The following is a 19,212-nucleotide window of genomic DNA, read 5'->3' as shown; positions in this document are numbered from 1 at the left end:
AGCACAGGGTGCTTTGTAGAATAATGAATCTATCCTGCTTAATACTGTTAAAGTAGATGCTTGTTATTATACATTTGTTAAAATGCATTGAAATTGACAACACAAAGAGTAAACCTTACATATGCAAATACAAATTAATTACAAGGTCAAGGGAATCCCAGATAGAACAAACTTTTTGCAAATCTAACTATATGAAAAATGTATAATTTGCCCCAACAGGGGGACTGAGGGCAAAGGTCTGGAAAAGTAATATTGGTTGTGAATGGAATCTGTAAAGTGAACTCAAAAGAAATGTGTATATGTCCTGTGCTCTAGTTGAAAAGGTAGCATTCCTCCGAGTATGGATTAAGAGTACTAATTCTTACATACATGTCCACTAAAATCAAGAAATCCATAGACAGATGGCAGTTAAGGGAATATTTTTCTCACTGTAAAGTGGGAACTTACAGATAAACAAGCGGAAGAGATCAAAATGTTCTATGTGATAATGGATTAGAGGTAGACAAATCAGTATGAAATCATGTGTAGGTGAATACAGACAGAAGGATTTTTATATACATATTACTAGTTATAAGCATGTACAGATCTTAGCATACACACATATATTTCATACATACTCCGCAGAGAGTGTCTAGAGGCTGCAGTAGCAAGGAGCACAGATAGTGCCCAGGCCTTGGAATTTAAAACCATTCTCCAATAAATGTCTTCTTAGAGAAATTGTTGTTTCTAGGAAAGAAATATGGAAAGAAGTAAGGAACTTTACACTGAGGGGACTTCAAAACACTTTCGATCAGCCTAAACATCAACAATGATAAGTTGTACTGGTAAGTTGCACCCTGGATAGGATGTGATAAAATGGAATTTTATCTCTGGCGTATTCCTCAAAAAACATCAGATCATCAGAAAATTGTAATCGAGGGATACTTTACAATATTACTGACCTTCACTCCTCAAAAGTATCCAGTTCATCAAAAATGAGGAGCACCTGATAAGCTGTCTCAATCACAAAGAGATTAAGAATTTATGACAGATAAGTACAAGAAATTAGTTTAGATGGGTGATGTTAAGAACAGGGGAAAGAGGGTGAGAAGTTCTCAGAAGCTATCTCTAAAATCCTTGCAATTTTTCTGTAAATCTAACACTGTTCTAATATAGTAAATTTTTTAAGAAGTAAAACTATTAGTGAAATGCAAAATCCTAGAAACATCGAATTTCAAGATTTAATCCAGATACAATTAAATGACTTGTACAAGAATAGCACATTGCTCTAAGTCTCACATTCTTCAATTGAAGCACAACAGTGACATTGATTTCATAAACTAATTGAAATAATTAAATAAAATAATGAATATATAATATCATGCATTGTGCCTCGTATCAAAAGCAACTATTTTAAACGTTATGATTCAATCACACACAGATTCACTCCCCACACCTTCCCCAAATCCACTGGGCAACTTTTTATCACTCATTATCAACGTGTGGTCTTTACAAGAGTGATATAAAGAAAAGGGGGGAATGGAAAGGACAAATGAGTTTATATGGCTATGAGACTCCAAAAAGAGCTGGGAGGTTTTCACAGGGGTTACCCTTATGCACACCTGAGCAGAGTCCCAGAGACAGATAAAGTAGATACAACCCCAGGTATTGGTTCTCCTGAGGGCTACAGAGACAGACAGGTTCTATGGTGATGGCAGATGGAGTTCAGTGCCATGTCAGTTGGCCCTACTTTGGAGTTTGTGCTTCTGTGCGATGGAGCTGGACTTAGATGTGATCTTTGTCCACAAGTCTCTCTTTTTACTTTTCCTGGAACTGTAGTTGTTGCTGGGGTTTAATGTATACGCAGGGGACCTGAATCTCTGGACACTGACCACATGAGAGCCAGACCCTGAGTCTCAACAGACTTGCAACTCCTACACTCTGGTTTATTGGACTTACCCCACTAATCTGACATGGAGGTGAAGAAGGTCAAACACCACACCAGGGAACCATGACTGCCTGCAACTGAAAGCAGGAGAATTGCATCTGGCATCCATCTGGAATCTAAGCCCCCCCTTGATATAGATGTGGCGTGGACACAACCATTCTAAGGTCCACAGGATGGAGGAATAGAGTATGGATAGGAGTGGACTTACTGATATTCTATTCATGAACTACTGTGATTAGTACGCGAAGAAATTACTCCAAATCCTCACGCAAGATGCAATACAATCATTAGCTCCCTTGTTAAGCCTTCACTAGCCTCCACGGGATAAGACCATACTTTTCGACCCACTACAACAGAATTTCAGAGCCATGTCTAATTATTGGATATATTCATTTCTATGTCAAGTACCCCATTTGGATGCAATCTCTTAAACATGGAGAACAAAGTCTTATCCATTTCATTATTACAAAAAATATGTAGAGCTCTTTATGAAGTAATTGATTACTAAGCATTTGTTGAATGACCAAAGGAAAAAAATGGATGAAGGGGAACCAGCTGTGGCTCGATCAGTTGGGTTCCCATCTACAGTATGGGAGGTCCTGGGTTTACATCCCAGGGCCTCTTTGTGAAGGCAGATTTACCTGCACACCACATAGCAGAGAGCCACCTGGCCAGCAGAGCACTTGCTCAGCAAGGTGACACAACAAGAACAAAAAAGGGAGACAAGCAAAAGCACAGAGGATTGTGCAGTGAATGGACAGAGAGCAGACATCAAGGAAGCTGAATGGCGGGAGAAAAAAATTAAATAAATATTGACACAGAAGAACGCATAGCAAATTGACACAGAGAGAAGATAGCATGCAAAAGCCACAAGGGGGAGGGTATAAAAAAAGAAAGAATGTAATGAAACAGATATTTCAACAATTGTAGAGAAAGTAGAATGAGTGAATCAAGGTAAAAGTGCTGTTGAGAGAGGGACGACCCAAGACTAAGAGCTAAGGCTAGACGAGGCAACTTGGTAAAAAGAGATATTTAGTGTATCCACTATCTATTTCCACTATGACATTTTAATTGGGTCTGTATGTTAAGTTTTCCTTAAAGACATTTTCTGTTGATACCCTTAAAGTTACTAGAAAAAAATGGGATCATGGACCCAAAATACATTCCCCCAGTACCTGTGAATTTCTGTAACTCACCCTGAAATTATCAAGGTATGGTCTGAGTTCACAAATGTAGATTCTTTCATGAATTATGAATGAAGTTGAAAGTTCTGCTCCCAGGAAGAAAAGAGAGATGGAATCACTCACGAGGTCTCTAGAAAACAAATTGTGTTTTTGCTTCACCAGATATTAGAAAAATATATTTGACATAGAGAAGAGGAATCTTTTAGAATTTACGAGCAATTAGGGATTCCATTCCCAAAAGCCACATTAGCGAAATATTCTTTTGTCTCAATATTCCCTGTGATATTTAGTTATCTGGAGGGAGGAAAGAAAATTGCAATGAAAACTTTTGAAATGTTGACCTATTTGACAGCTTTGGAGCTCCATTTCCTCTCTTATCCCAGTGGACACCAACTTCCCAGGAGGAGATCATACCTCTTTAGGTCAGTCTCTAATTTTGCCAGGTTTCCCAAAATGATTACTCTATTTCTGTTTCTGGAGAAAGATTCTGAATAGACTAAAATTTCTTATGTCTCCAAATTGTCTCCTCTAGAGTTGGGGCTCATACATGGAAACACCATCTCTCAAGAGGATTTCCTGTTGTCCCACTGCTTCCTTCTATTCCATAGTTAGCAATATCTGTTCAACTCACACAACGAATTGTTTTCTCAGTCATTCAAGGAATATTCATTCAGCAATATGATATGGTAAAGCCTCAACTGCTATCTGGTAATGATGAGAAGGATAAGGTACAGTGTTCCCTGCAAACATTTCAGAGTCTAAACAAGCAAGAGAGAAGTGTACAAATATCACACCCTAAGGGGTTACAGTGGTCCTGGTGAATTCTACTTCTTTATGACTGAAGGTTGGATTCTCTGTTTCTTCCCTTATGCTCCTGGGATTTTGAAAGGGATTATGTTAAATTTACAGATCACTATAAATAGTATTGGCATGTTTTTTAAAAAGTTTTATTCACACACCATATAATCCTTCCATAGTGTACAATCTGTGACTGTTTTATCACAGAGTTTTGCAATCATCAGAATAATAAATTTTAGAATATTTTCAGTAACACAAAAAGAAAAATACCCTACCCCTTACTACCCCTTATAACCCCTTAATATTGTTATGGTACCTTTGTTACAATTAATGAAAATATTAAAATACTACTATTACCTATGGTTGGATTTTTTTGTATTTGTATTTTTAAAGAAGCTTTAGTTTTCATAAAAGTTACATTAAATAAAACAACCAGGGAATTCTCATCTGTCCACCTACTCCCCCTCGCACACTTCTCCATATTAACATTATCTTTCATTAATGTCATACATTTGTTACAACTGATGAACACATATAGCAGCATTGTTACTAAATATGGACTATAGTTCATATTATATTTTTTACTCTGCTCCACACAATTTTGTGGGTTATGACAAAATATGTAATGGCCTGTATCTATCACTGTGTTATGATGATGGGAGTGAATGTTGCTGGGGGGGGAGTGGTGAGGTGGGGGTGGTGGGGATGAATGGGACCTCATATTTTTTTTTAATGTAATATTTTTACAAAATCAATTAAAAAAATTAAAGGTTCTAATTGAACTTTACTCAATTGTGGTTTATATATGTGGTAGAAAGTGTGCAGAGGGGCCCAATTTTCAAAAATTCCCAGAATCAATTTTTTTTGATAAGACTATAGCTCTCCTACTTTTTTATCTGAGCTTGACTCAGATAAATAAATATTTATTTTAGCCAAAAGGATGTACGGTGAGTGTCAGCAAGTTTCAAGACACCTTGAAGTGTTTCCACTGCTCTTTCTGGAACCCTGACATTGCATTTGAACAATTCCAGGCAGGTGATGATACAAGTGCAGCAAATACCAGTTTTCTCCGTAAAGGTCCCTCTAATCTACCTCTATCCAGAAAAGCCACAAGAATGTAAATTATCCAGACAGAATCAGCAGAGCCTTACCTGCTGACAGAGATGGATACAACTCATGAGGAGCTCTGCAGAGATAAACACAAATAAAACCCATACATGGATGAAGCAATAAGAGCACTGTCTTAAACCATTTCTATTTGGATATATTGTTATGCAGTAATAGCTCACTGATATCATCAGAAGAATCAGCAGCTTCTTATTTCTAGGATCTCTTCAGATATTTGAAGAAGCCTTCATGATCACACTGCTTTTACAGGTGATTTCAAGTAAGTGTATAAAAAATTGACTATTTCTGAGACTCCATTATGGGTAAGCAGGAGTTGTTGAATGGACAGGTAGGTTTTTTTTTAGGAATAAATTGTGCCATGTCTCAGGATACACCATTCCTAGGAAAAAATTGGGCAGAATTCCAAATTCTTTTTTAAGTCATCCTTTTGTCATGGAATTTGAAATTTCTTATAAAAACCAATGCTAGAAATTTACTCATAGCATCAGTATACAAATTACCACTAACAATACCTTCAATGTTTAAGAAATTTAGAAAAAAAAAGGCAGTCATTTTTTATAGGAATGGAAAGAGTCTTATTTATTTTCCATTAACATAATACAGAACATGCAACTCATTCCTGTACTCCATTGCATAAAATGTCTTGCAAACGGAAACCATTAATGGCAAATATAAGATGTCAAAAGAAATTATGTTCTTTAGTAATGGAATGAATGATTTAAAGTTTTTCCCAAAAAGTTATACGTTTTATGGTTTTTAAGTGAAATTCATCCATCCATTGGAGGAATGCATTTTGAATTCTGAATTGGTGTATTTCACTGTCTAGCAAAGGGTTTACAGTACAAAAACAAAAGTGTCTGAAATCATTTATTGGATAAAGAAAATTAAAAAAACTAAAAATGGGAATTAAACTTGGCCTAATGGATAGGTCATCTGCCTACCACATGGGAGGTTTGCAGTTCAAACCCAGGGCCCCCTTGACCCGTGTGGAGCTGGCCCATATGCAGTGCTGATGTGTGCAAGGAGTGCCGTGACACACAGGACTGTCTCTTGCATAGGGGAGCCCCACATGCAAGGAGTGCACCCTGTAAGAAGAGTCACCCAGCGCGAAAGAAAATGCAGCCTGCCCAGGAATGGTGCCACACACATGGAGAGCTGATACAGCAAGATGACACAACAAAAAGAAACACAGATTCTGGGTGCCACTGATAAGGATAGATGGGACCTAAGCACCTGCTCAATTAGAAGAGTGGGTATCATTATTCCAATTCCTTAAGTTTGGGAAATGGACAATCGTCTAAAGTAGACTTGGTATTATTCTGTTATAGACTTACCACTATTCTAGCAAAGGATGAAATTTTATCGTTGCTGTAATGGCTAGGGCCACCAGAGATTCTTATGGGAATGGGACAGAATAAAAGGTGTAGCTCTGGGGCATTTTGGAACACTTCAAGGTGTCTTGAAACTTGCTGACACTCACCGTACATCCTTTTGGCTAAAATAAATATTTATTTATCTGAGTCAAGCTCAGATAAAAAAGTAGGAGAGCTATAGTCTTATCGAAAAAAAATTGATTCTGGGAATTTTTGAAAATTGGGCCCCTCTGCACACTTTCTACCACATATATAAACCACAATTGAGTAAAGTTCAATTAGAACCTTTAATTTTTTTAATTGATTTTGTAAAAATATTACATTAAAAAAAATATGAGGTCCCATTCGACCCCACCACCCCCACCTCACCACTCCCCCCCCCCCCCCCAGCAACACTCACTCCCATCATCATGACACATCCATTGCATTTGGTAAGTACATCTCTGGGCATCTCTGCACCTCATGGTCAATGGTCCACATCATGGCCCACACTCTCCCCCATTCCATCCAGTGAGCCCTGGGAGGATTTACAATGTCCGGTGACTGCCCCTGAAGCACCATCCAGGGCAACTCCAAGTCCCAAAGGCGCCTCCACATCTCATCTCTTCCTGCCACTCTCCATACCCATCAGCCACCATGTCCACCCCTCCCACTAAGGTTTCCACTTCTACCTTAACAGCAGAGTTGATTTATTGATAAAGAAGGTGAGACACAAATATATTTTTAATAAGCAGACATAAAATCTTCGTTCAGAATGTCATGATTCCCTCAAATTAAAATATTACTTCCACTCTCTTTACTACGTATTCATTATTCTCAAGCTGAAAAAAGTATGCCAGAAGAATTGGGCAAAAAAATACACCATCCCATTGCCAACAGCTTGCACTGGTGTGTAAACATCTTTTCAAGTGCCTTTTTTTCTTATTCTTTTAAGTATATGCAAAGTAGTGGGATTGCAAGGACATCCAAACTCTGTCTTCCACAGCAGCTTCCCCATCTTACATTCCCACCAGCAATGAATGCATATCCCCATTTCATTACATCCTCTCCAACACTTGTTACTTTCTGTGTTTTTGCCCCAAATCAGTCACTCCAATAGATGTGAATATTATCTCTTTTTGGTTTTGATTTGCATTTGTGATCAACTAATGTTGTTGAGCATTTTTTCAGGTGCTTTCTGGCCCTTTGTGTATATTCTTTGGAGAGTTGTGTGGCCCCATTTTTAATTGATCTTTTGGTTGTTAAGTTGAGGGATATCCATATATATTCTGGCTATTAAGCCCTTATTGGATATGTGGTTTCTAAATATTTTCATCCAATATGTAAGTTGTCATTTGATTTACATGATAAAAATACTTTGAGGAACAAATGCTGTTTTCTTTTTACATTTTGATGTGGTCCTGATACATATTTTTTCTTTTGTTCCTTGTGCTTTGAGTGGAAAGTCTAAAAATCATTGCCTAACGTAAGGTCCTGAAGATACTTCCCCATTTCTTCTTCTAGAATTTTGATACTTATAGCTCTTATAGCTCTTTGATGCATTTGTGACTGATTTTTGTTGAAAGTATGATGTAAGGGGCTTTTTAAATGGTGATAAAATTCTTGGCTAGCAGTTGTTTTCTTTAAGCACATTAATTATTTCAGCTTGGCCCCTTCTTGCCTCCAAGGTTTCTGATGAGAAATTGGCATTCCATCTAATTGGGACTTCCTTGTACATAAGATGTTGCTTTTTTCTTGCAGCTTCCAGTACTCTCTCCTTGTCCTAAGCATTTGATTTTATGATCACTCTATGAAGGGATGTATTCTTATTTATATTTATCCTATTTGATATTCTCTGGGCTTTTGCTAATTTTAGGAAGTTCTCTGCCCATATTTATTTGATTAACCCCTCTTCTCCTTCTGGGATTCGCCCATTTTGAATATAAGTATGCTTGACAGTGCCCCTGAGATGTCAGTTTATTTTAGTTTTTAATAATTCTCATGGCTTTATACTTCTCAGAGTATCTCATTTTAAATATCTTTAAGTTCTGTTATGCTTTCTTCTGCCAGCTCCAAGCTTCCTTCTGGAATTTAAATATATAATTTAAATGTCAAGAATTTATGTTCTTGAAATATCACTAATGCATATAATTGGTATCTCTTTGCATTTCTCATCAGCTATTTATATAAAAAGATCTTCCTTGTATTTTTCCTCTCCATCCGTTATGAGGAGGTTTTTCTTAAATAAGACTTAATTTCATGATTTTTTTACCAAAAGAAGCAAAATTTTTATAATATTTAAGCTATATATCCTCCTAGTAATATAACAGGCTGAAAATATTTCTATTATCATACAATGGAAACATAAGAGTGTTTATGCAAGCAATTCAATCAAACCTATGAAAATTATTTTACATAAAGGTGCACTTGTGACCCTACTTCCTTTACTGGCCTTGTATTTTTTTAAAGTCTTCCTCTGGGCTTTTCACACATTTGCAGCCACTATTAAATGCTTTTGACCATATCTTTCCTCAAAATATACTTGTTTGTTTATGTAATTTATTCAGAAAACTTAATTCTTGTTTAGTTTCACCATTTTTAGTTTTCTGGTTTCTCATTTAAATCCGCATTAAGAATCTAGAAAAATTGGATGCAGTATTTTCCTACTCACTCCTTGCATCTGTACTTAAAAGTCTGGCAAAATATTTGGTATACGGTGCTGCTTGTAAATAATAACATTTCATATTGCCATATTTTAACAAAATTTTAAAGAGTTACCAAGGGTTTATTTCAAGAGACATTTTATATCTAACCCTGCATTATACGACTCCACATTCTATGAAAATCCAAATATAACAAATAAGATAAACTTTTCTTTTTTTTTTTTTTTTTTTCATATCATTTTTTTAATTGACTTTGTAATAATATTACATTAAAAATATATATGTGAGGTCCCATTCAACCCCACCCCCCCACCCCACCTCTCCCCCCCCCCCCCCCAGCAACACTCGTTCCCATCATCATGACACATCCATTGGATTTGGTAAGTACATCTTTGGGCACCTCTGCACCTCATAGTCAATGGTCCACATCATGGCCCATACACTCCTCCATTCCATCCAGTGGGCCCTGTGAGGATTTACAATGTCCGGTGATTGCCTCTGAAGCACCATCCAGGGCAGCTCCATGTCCCAAAGCCTCCACCTCTCATCTCTTCCTGCCTTTCCCCATACCCATCAGCCACCATGTCCACTTTTCCCAATCCAATGCCACCTCTTCTATGTGGACATTGGATTGGTTGTGTCCATTGCACCTCTATGTCAAGAGGAGGCTCAGATTCCACATGGATGCTGGATGCAATCCTCCCACTTTCAGTTGTAATCACTCTAGGCTCCATGGTGTGGTGGTTGTCCTTCTTCAACTCCATCTTAGCTGAGTGTGGTAAGTCCAATAAATCAGATTGTAGGTGCTGGAGTCTGTTGAGGCTCAGGACCTGGCTATCACATTGTCAGTCCAGAGACTCAAATCCCCTAAATATATCTTAAACCCCAACGTTAACTGCAATAAGATAAACTTTTCAAATGCATGTATATTTATTGCATTTTTTAAAAATACACAAACCACAAAAAAAGTTACATTAAAAAAAATGTAAAAGGTTCCAACGTACCCCACACCTCATCACCCCCAATCCTCCCATATCAACAACCTTCTTTATCATTGTGGCACATCCATTTCTTTTGGGGAATATATAAGATGATTTTTTAATAATTCATAAATAAATTGTGGTTTTTCAGAGCATTCATGCAGAAAATACAGGACTTCCCTACAGCAACCCACCTTCGATCTCTCCCATTGGTGTGATACATTGATCACAACTGATGATAGCACCGTTTTATAATGTCCTGTATTTTAACAGTAGTAATGAGGGAGTCTATATTCTAGACACCTAAAAAAAAATTACATGAATTACTTCGTTTAAAATACCCAATAGGGCAGCGGACTTGGCCCAGTGGTTAGGGCATCCGTCTACCACATGGGAGGTCTGTGATTCAAACCCCGGGCCTCCTTGACCCGTGTGGAGCTGGCCCATGCACAGTGCTGATATGAACAAGGAGTGCCATGCCACGCAGGGTGTCCCTGCATAGGGACGCCCCACGCGCAAGGAGTGCGCCCTGTAAGGAGAGCTGCCCAGGACAAAAGAAAGTGCAGCCTGCCCAGGAATGGTGCCGCACACACGGAGAGCTGACACAACAAGATGATGCAACAAAAAGAAACACAGATTCCCTTGTCATTGACAACAGAAGTGGACAAAGAAGGCGTAGCAAATAGACACAGAGAACAGACAACCAGGGTTGGGGTGGAGGGGAGATAAATAAATAAATCTGAAAAAAAAAACAATAAAAAATGCCTGTGAAATATTTCCTATGGTTATTATTATTAGCAGTCTATAATTTCCTTTTATTAAACATGCCATATATTAGTTATAATTCATGAAAGAGCATTCTTATACTTGCACTATTAATTGTAGTCTTTTGTCTACAAAAAGGCTCACTGTGTTCCATGTTTTATCATAAAATCTTTTACTTTTATTTTTTTCGAATAGCTTATGCAACCTAAAGTTTTGCCTTTTACCTATATAATTCACTGTTGTTAATTATATTCTAAATCATTATTTGCTACCAAAATGACAGCCTTTTTAAAAAACAACTCCCACTTCTCTTGTCAATTTTCCAATGGCCTTCCTTGTTCTTAACATAAAGATCAAAGCCTTAAATGAACTACACCATCAGTACAATCTGACCAGGGGCTATCTCAACTAACCTCTTCTCCCTCCTCATTAATTTCCCGCGATTCTATTTTCATCCTGTACATGACAATCTCATAGCCTCTGCTTAGGATAGGCCAATGTTTATAAATATCTTTTCTACTTGTCTTCCTCTTTCCCCTGCCTACTCCTAATGCCAGTTTCTGCCCTACTCCAGCTCATTCTCCAGGTACCTTCTCTTGTTTGTCTTTTTCCTTTATTTGCTGTAACTAGGTGTATACATTCCCCTCCATTCTCTCATTGCACCCTCAATTTCCCTTCACAGTCCAATGCCACACAATCATCTTTTCAACTAGATACATGAGGACAACTTGAGGATCTATTGTGTTCACTTATGTATATGCACAAGACACAATATTTTAAAGATACTAATATCATATATGTTGAGTAAATGAAGGAATGTATGCACTCGAAATGCATACATAACAAAATTATTACACATTGCAAATTTATTCAACTAATATATTGATGTCTATTATTCACCAGGCCATGTGCGCAGAAAACATTTCCTCTGAAGATTTGGGGATTTATACTCATAATTTCACTTTTGAGAGTGATAACTTATGGTTCAATAATACTGTATTGGGAATATAATAATGTTCACTTAAATTAGACTCAAAAGAAATCTGATTGCAAATTTCATTTTAGTAATTTTTACTAAGCAAATGTATTCATTTAAAAATGTTTCAGGTGAGAGAGGAGTACAAAAGTGGATTAAGATGATACCTAAAATGAATAAATCTGAGAGCTTTACACTGGCCACCTCTACCACCCACGCTCATGCCGTAAGACAACTTACTCACCCAGTCCACGCTGGGTTGATGAGCTACTGATTTCTGCCTGCAGTTAATCACCCTACTGTAGTGATTGGATCTTGCTCTGGTTCTTGGTGCAGAAACTAAATAATGTTTATTTATTAGCTTAGTCTATATCTCAACTGTGAGAACCTCCAGTGCTAGGAGTGTTGGAGTGCTTATCTATGCACTATCTATGCTAGGAATGATTTTTCATTTCTGGGATTATTCGTTTCTGTTTGAGTCCAAATCCTGGAGTTATAGAAACAGAGATGAATATCTTTGATAAGTGGTTCACAAGTTCCCCAAAGGTGTCAGACAGGATGCTTTGCTCTAAATTTACAGTGACCTTGAACATATTTGCTTATGATTTGTGACTTTAAAAAAGCCCTTTTTTTTAAGTTCTGTATTTTTCCCCCATAGAAAACATTTTTCACATTGTGGAATACATTGTACAACAGTGCTCAAAAGAATATAGTTTATCATTTTGGTAGAGGCAAAATAGTACATGAAGAAAGTGATAAGACCTTTTGAACCACTTCTTCTTACTGATGATGATGAAGGAATAATGAAGGGATAAGTAAATAAATTTCACTTAAGAGTAGATATTGCTTACTGTTCCCACAACTAATTTGCTGTGATTTGGGGACCAGTTACCTCATCTGTAAGACAAAGGGTACAGATTACAGCATCCTTATGCTCAGTGTTCCTGATACTTGCTGGAAGTAAATTAAATACATAAAACATAGGAGGAAATACACTAAAATATTCCCTGGTCTCCATACTTCCTGAGAATCTTAGAAGTTTGCCAGGTGATTTCAGATATCATTTTACTCTTTCATTTTTTTTTTTTTTTAAGATTTATTTATTTATTTAATTTCCCCCCTCCCCTGGTTGTCTCTTCTTGGTGTCTATTTGCTGTGTCTTGTTTCTTTGTCCGCTTTTGTTGTCGTCAGCGGCTCGGGAAGTGTGGGCCACGCCATTCCTGGGCAGGCTGCTCTTTCTTTTCACGCTGGGCGGTTTTATTAACGGGCGCACTCCTTGCGCGTGGGGCTCCCCCACGCGGGGACACCCTTGCGTGGCACGGCACTCCTTGCGCGCATCAGCACTGCGCATGGGCCAGCTCCACACGGGTCAAGGAGGCCCGGGGTTTGAACCGCTGACCTCCCATATGGTAGACGGACGCCCTAACCACTGGGCCAAAGTCCGTTTCCCAACTCTTTCATTTTTAATTCTCTTTATTCTCTTCCCAGAAACTCACATATGGAGATGGATAAAACAGCCAATTCATTTGAAAAAAGAAGTAATGGATCAATCTAAAAATTATAAGATGTTTATCGTCATCACGTGATGCATTTCTTCATTTCGAAAAGGAAAAGATTTCACTTTTTCCCATTCTAGTGGGTTAAAATATATTGTGGTCATCAAGGCTTTTAATATATTAAGCTCCTTTATAAGTATTATTGGTCATTTTATATGATAAATTGCAAATTTGTTCAAGTTTTGTCCATTTCTGATGTGGGCTGTTTGTAGGTATTCAGCATATATTAACGCATCAGGGAGTTTTCCAGGTATATGTATTAAGAATATTTTCTCCTGGACTGTGGAAACTTTATTTTATACAGTGCTATTTGTTTTGTTTTTTAGCTCTTATTGCCATGAGGATTTGTTCTTAATATAACAGACCAGTTATTTCATTTGTGGGTGTAATATGATATGATACATGCAGACATGCTCTTCAACAACATTTCAGTTCAATTAACATATTGGTATTAACACCATGGTTGGAATTTTAAAATGAAATAATATATATGCTTTTAAAATTTGTTGACTAGCTCCCAATATCTAGGTGAGTTTTTTTCCAATTCTAAAACCCCAGATTTTGAGGGAATTGTTTCTTTCTCATTGTGCAGAAAATATGTGATTGGGTGCTGCCAAACTGACCTACACCCCTGGCATCAGCTCTTTTGTCTTAAACTATTAGAATATTCCTTTCCACCTGGTGCAGTCCATGGGTCAAAAATGAGCATGTGACCCAATTTTACCAACGGGAGGAAGTACATTTCAAGATTGATGGAGAAGACATAATTTATATATGCAATCAATTTCATTCTTCTGCTAAAGCTAATTTAAGTTCTGTTTTCTATTGTTTGAAACCAAAGGAGATCCAAGTTATGCAGTGATTTTTTATATAATTATGATAGAATGTATGAGAGCCTCACAGGGTCTATCTTTATAAAGACAGTCAACAGTTAGACTGATTTTATTTTAGATATTCTGTATCTTCTTCCTCTATTTGCTCACCCGTTCTGTGTTATCAACTCACTCTACCTTCATTCAGTCTCTCTAATAATCAATTGTACTAATCTCCTTCTATTCCTCTATGTAATCCTTTGTCCATTCCTCTCTCTTTCCGTCTTTCCATCCATTCACTCATCCATCAGCTCATTCCAACTTTTTCCCTTTGACTATCTCTCTCCATTCATCCATCCCTCTATCCAGTAATTTCTTCCATCCATTCATTTAACAAACATTTTTATTCTCATTTGTATGCTTAAGAATCCAATAAGGATAGCACTAGAAAGAAAAATTATAGGCTAATGTAAATTTAAACAGATACAATAACTCTTCATGCAAATTTACTTCAGTCTAATAGAAGAACATCTCAGAATGGCCCAATAAAATTTTTCCCAATAATTCATATTAAGTCTTATTAATGAATTTTTTTAAGTTAACAGGTAAAGGAAAAAATATACACTGTGAAAAAAGTCAAAAATATATTATCCAAATCATTATAAACTTCTGAACGATCTAGAATGAAGGAAATAGTTTTTATCTTAAACAGTTATGCTAAAACAATTTGCCACAAACACCTGGGTGATCATGAAATCTTTGACAAATTTCCCACTTAAGACATGAGAAATAGATGGAGTTCCATGAGCAACTCTAAGACTACACATCATATTAAACAAATGAAGAAATAAGAGAGATAAAGAATTGGAAAGAAAAGGAAAGGTGAATTTGCCTAAAAAATATATATGTACTTACCAAATCCAATGGATATGTCATGATGATGGGAACGAGTGTTGTTGGGGGGGGGGGGAGAGGGGGGGGGGTGGGGTTGAATGGGACCTCACATATATATTTTTAATGTAATATTATTACAAAGTCAATAAAAAATAAAAAAATTAAAAAAAAAAAAAAGTTCTACAGCCAGAAAAAAAAAAAATATATATATATATATATGAACCAAGAAGTAAGAGAAATAATACATTTTGTATACAATATGAATAACCTTTGAAAATGTAGCAGAGATAAAAAGACCTTCATATTACCTACAACAAATAGGAGAATTTATTATCCTTACATGTATTCATATATATATATATGCAAAATACACATATATACCTAAATTATCAATGAATGGTGAAGAGTAGAGGAGAGAATGGAAAGAGATAGCCAATCCCTGAGAGAGAAAACTTGCCCGTTGCAAATATATGAGCTTTCCCAAAATTAATCAATAACCTAAATATATTTCCAACCCAAATCTAATAGTTTTTTATTATATCTTCTGACAAGCCATTTCCAATGGTCAAATGAAAGAAAAAAAAAAAAGTCTTAGGTACCAACACCATTCCTCCTTTCTTAAGGATTTGTTTTTTCCCATCCTGATTTCCTGGAGAAGGCTGGAGAATGGATGCAGATGGGCAAACAGAAAATATACAGCACAGTACTTAATTAATTTTAGTGCTTGTCCTTCCTCTTCCAATTGCATTTTTTCTCATAAAGCAGTATTTATGTAAATTTGAAAAATTACCCCATAAGACTTTTTCAAAGAACCTCACTTCAAAAGGCAGTCATCAATTTGTTTGATCCACATAGCACTTTATATTAGATAAGCATGACAGGTGGTATTATATTGAAGTTTAGGAGATTAAAAGAATTTTCAAAGACCAAATAGGGTCTAGGCTTATAAAACAGACCCATTACATTTATGTGAAATCTCAGAGATACAGATCTTGAAAAAGGCTATTTGAAAATGAACAATCTGAGTAAGATGAAAGGATCTTGAACGTCATCATTACCACTGTATTTCCATTGGGCAGAAAGTTGCATCTCCAAAAATGAATTTGATTTTATTTACAAGAGTTCTTACCCTACATTCCCTCTTTCCTTCTTTCCTTCCTTCCTTCCTTCCCTCTTTCCTTCCTTCCTTCCTTCCTTCCTTCCTTCCTTCCTTCCTTCCTTCCTTCCTTCCTTCCTTCCTTCTTTCCCTCCTTCCTTCCTTCCCTCCTTCCTTCCTTCCTCCTTCCCTCCCACCCTCCCTCTCTCCCTTCCTTTCTCACATTCTTTCTGATTTTCTCTTTCCTCGTTTTCTCCATTCTTTTCAACAAAATGTACATACTTGGCTAATAAAAGAGAAAGAGAAATTCAACACAATGGGATTGAAAATGATTCAAGTTCTTTGATCTACTTGCTAAGGCTGAAAATAAAATTTGATTCTGAGTTACTTGATCCTAGTAAGTAATTCAATTCTCAATAATTGGAAAAGAAGAATATGTTATTTTCTCAGAAAAAAATGTCAGATATTCTTAGAAATCATCTCTAAAATATGTTCTCAATTAGGACCCTTAATTTAAGTAAGATTCTGAATTGCAAAGTGAACGTAGTACATCATAAGTTTTATAACTAATGAAATGGAATAATATCCCATGATTATTTCTTGAAATCAGTGTAAAACATTAAACACACTGCATTTCAGAAGCTAATGCTCAGCACATAAAGCTTCCTGCATTCTCTATATGATCAGACCTGGAATCTACAGAAGCTAGAAAGGAGAACACAAATCCCGTCTCTTTTAGATCATCTTCCCTACAATCAGCATTTCTGCCAGACACGCTTTTGAGTTGCTTAAACATATTGAGGTTATTCTCTCCAACAAATCCAGAAATGGTGCAGTAATTAGGAAGGAAATGTACTATCAAGTATAAAATAAAAGTTGTAATCATACTGAGCATAGTAAAACATTGTGGTATTTGTTCAAGAGGGGAGAAGTCAAAAAAATACAATTAGGAAGTTCAGAAAAATGAATTATTTATATATAACAATCTATTATTCTTAAAGTCTGGTCATGGATATCTGGGAGATAATAAGGAGTAGTCCATAAAGAGATGAAAGAAAGGAAATGTTGATAGAGTTTATAAGGGAAATTAGAAAAACAGAAGTGCAAAACAAAGTGGGAGAATATGTGTAAATTTGGTAATTACACACAAAATGAATGCAGAGTACCCATCTTCATGAGTGTATTTGATATCAGGAAACAAAAATATAATTTAAAGTTAAAAATTTAGATGGCTGAAAGATGTGTGCCTGAACACTTTGAAAGAATGTAGGAAAATCATGTGTTAATTAATGATAAATTACATTATACTTTTATCTAATACCTGAATGCAAGCATGGAATAGATTTTCATCAGTCCCCCTATTTGTTTTAGGAACCAAATGAGATAAAACTTAAGAAGACTTATTGCCCCCAGAATGTGTTTTATTCCATAACCCATGGTGAGTGTTCCTATCTGGCCTTAAGAAAATAATATAGCACTTTGGAGCAAAGATGCAGCCTAGTAATCCAGCACTGGAAGCCAAGATGGAGAAGATCTCCACAGCTGCCATGATCTTCCCCTTGGTGCTGTGGTAGACAGGGAGGAAAGCGACCCAAACACTGCAGAACACCAACATGCTGAAGGTCAAGAACTTGACTTCATTAAGGTGTCAGGAAGGTTCCTTGCCAGGAAAGCTACAATGAAACTCCCAAGGGCCAAGCAGATCAGGTATCCAAGGCAATGTAGAAGGCAGTGGCTGAGCCCTTATTGCACTCGATGATGATATAACCAGGCTCAGAGTGTGCATCTTTATTAACAAATGGGGGAGAGGTTCCCAGCCAGATGCCACAGAGTGTCATCTGGATCAGGGAGCAAATGGGAATAACAAAGTTAGGTGCCCCTGAAATCAGCCACTGTCTCATCCTTCTCCCTGGAGCAGTGACCTTAAATGCCAGTATCACTCTGATTGTTTTGGCCAAAACAGTGGACACAGCCACAGTAAACACAATTCCAAATGTGATTTGTTGGAGGATGCAGATGGCTGTGGTTGGGCAACCAATGAAGAGTAAGGAGCAGAGGAAGCAGAGCTTGAGGGAGATGAGCAGGATGTAGCTGAGGATCCTGTTATTGGCCTTGACTATGGGAGTGTCTCTGTGCTTCACAAAGACCCCAAGAATAACAGCAGTGAGGAAGGAGAAGAAAAGAGCTATGCAGACCAGAGCCTTCCCCAAAGGGTCTCCATAAGCCAGGAAGGTCACAGCTTTTTGGAGGCAGTGATTTCTCTCACTGTTTGCATACTGATGATCTGGACACTTCACACACTCATCCATATCTGGTGAGAAAAGCAATGTATCATCAGCACATGATCAGTAATTTTAACTTATTGATATGTCCCTAAAAGAAACACATTGGATACTTTTATCCATTTTTGTCAACTTGCATTGATTTCAAGAAAGTGTGTGTTAAAATCTGTTTATTTTTCTTCCCTCAAACTTTCTCTTAGAGCTCTGACCTTCTTTTGACATTCAGACCTTCAATTGGATAGGAGTTGCTCTTTTCATTCACTGTTGATTTTTCATTCAGTTCTTCTTAAAATTATATTCACTGGTGGATAACGTTACTCATAAAGGACACATATTATAATTGCCTGATTAATGAATTATGAGGAAGGAAACACATGGGTAACAACATAAAGGCCAAAAACTGGAACTAAGCTGCCCATCTGAAGCCCCTTTCCTAACTTCTTCAAATAATTACATCTCCCACATTTTTGAAGATGCGACCTTGCTGATTTCTAACATAGATTACTTCTGCTTGGGTCATTTTACTCAATACTATTTTTATGATATTCTTCTATGTTACAGTATGCAGATACGTTTTCTTTTTACTAACACTTCTAGTCTGATAAACCTTCATTTTCTCTTCAACTCTGCACCCATCCGCTACTAATGTCTACTCAACTTCCTGACTCTGGAGATTTGGTACTTCTAGACCTCTCTTATAAGATATTGTACAATATTTTTTTTCTTTTTTTAACTTTCATATTTCAGCAGTGTAATGTTTACAAGTTTCTTTTGAGTAGCCTCATATCTCAGAAATTCA

At 36.8% G+C, this 19,212-nt stretch overlaps 1 pseudogene; it reads right to left on the bottom strand.

Annotated features, from left to right (window-relative positions):
- Positions 1 to 17,521: 17,521 nt before the first annotated feature.
- The window catches only part of LOC131276831 (vomeronasal type-2 receptor 116-like), a 38,877-nt pseudogene continuing 37,186 nt past the window's right edge, over positions 17,522 to 19,212 (bottom strand).

The sequence above is a fragment of the Dasypus novemcinctus genome, chromosome 30 (assembly GCF_030445035.2).
Source record: "Dasypus novemcinctus isolate mDasNov1 chromosome 30, mDasNov1.1.hap2, whole genome shotgun sequence".
Classification (NCBI taxonomy): domain Eukaryota; kingdom Metazoa; phylum Chordata; class Mammalia; order Cingulata; family Dasypodidae; genus Dasypus; species Dasypus novemcinctus.
This window is presented reverse-complemented; position numbering and strand designations above follow the sequence as displayed.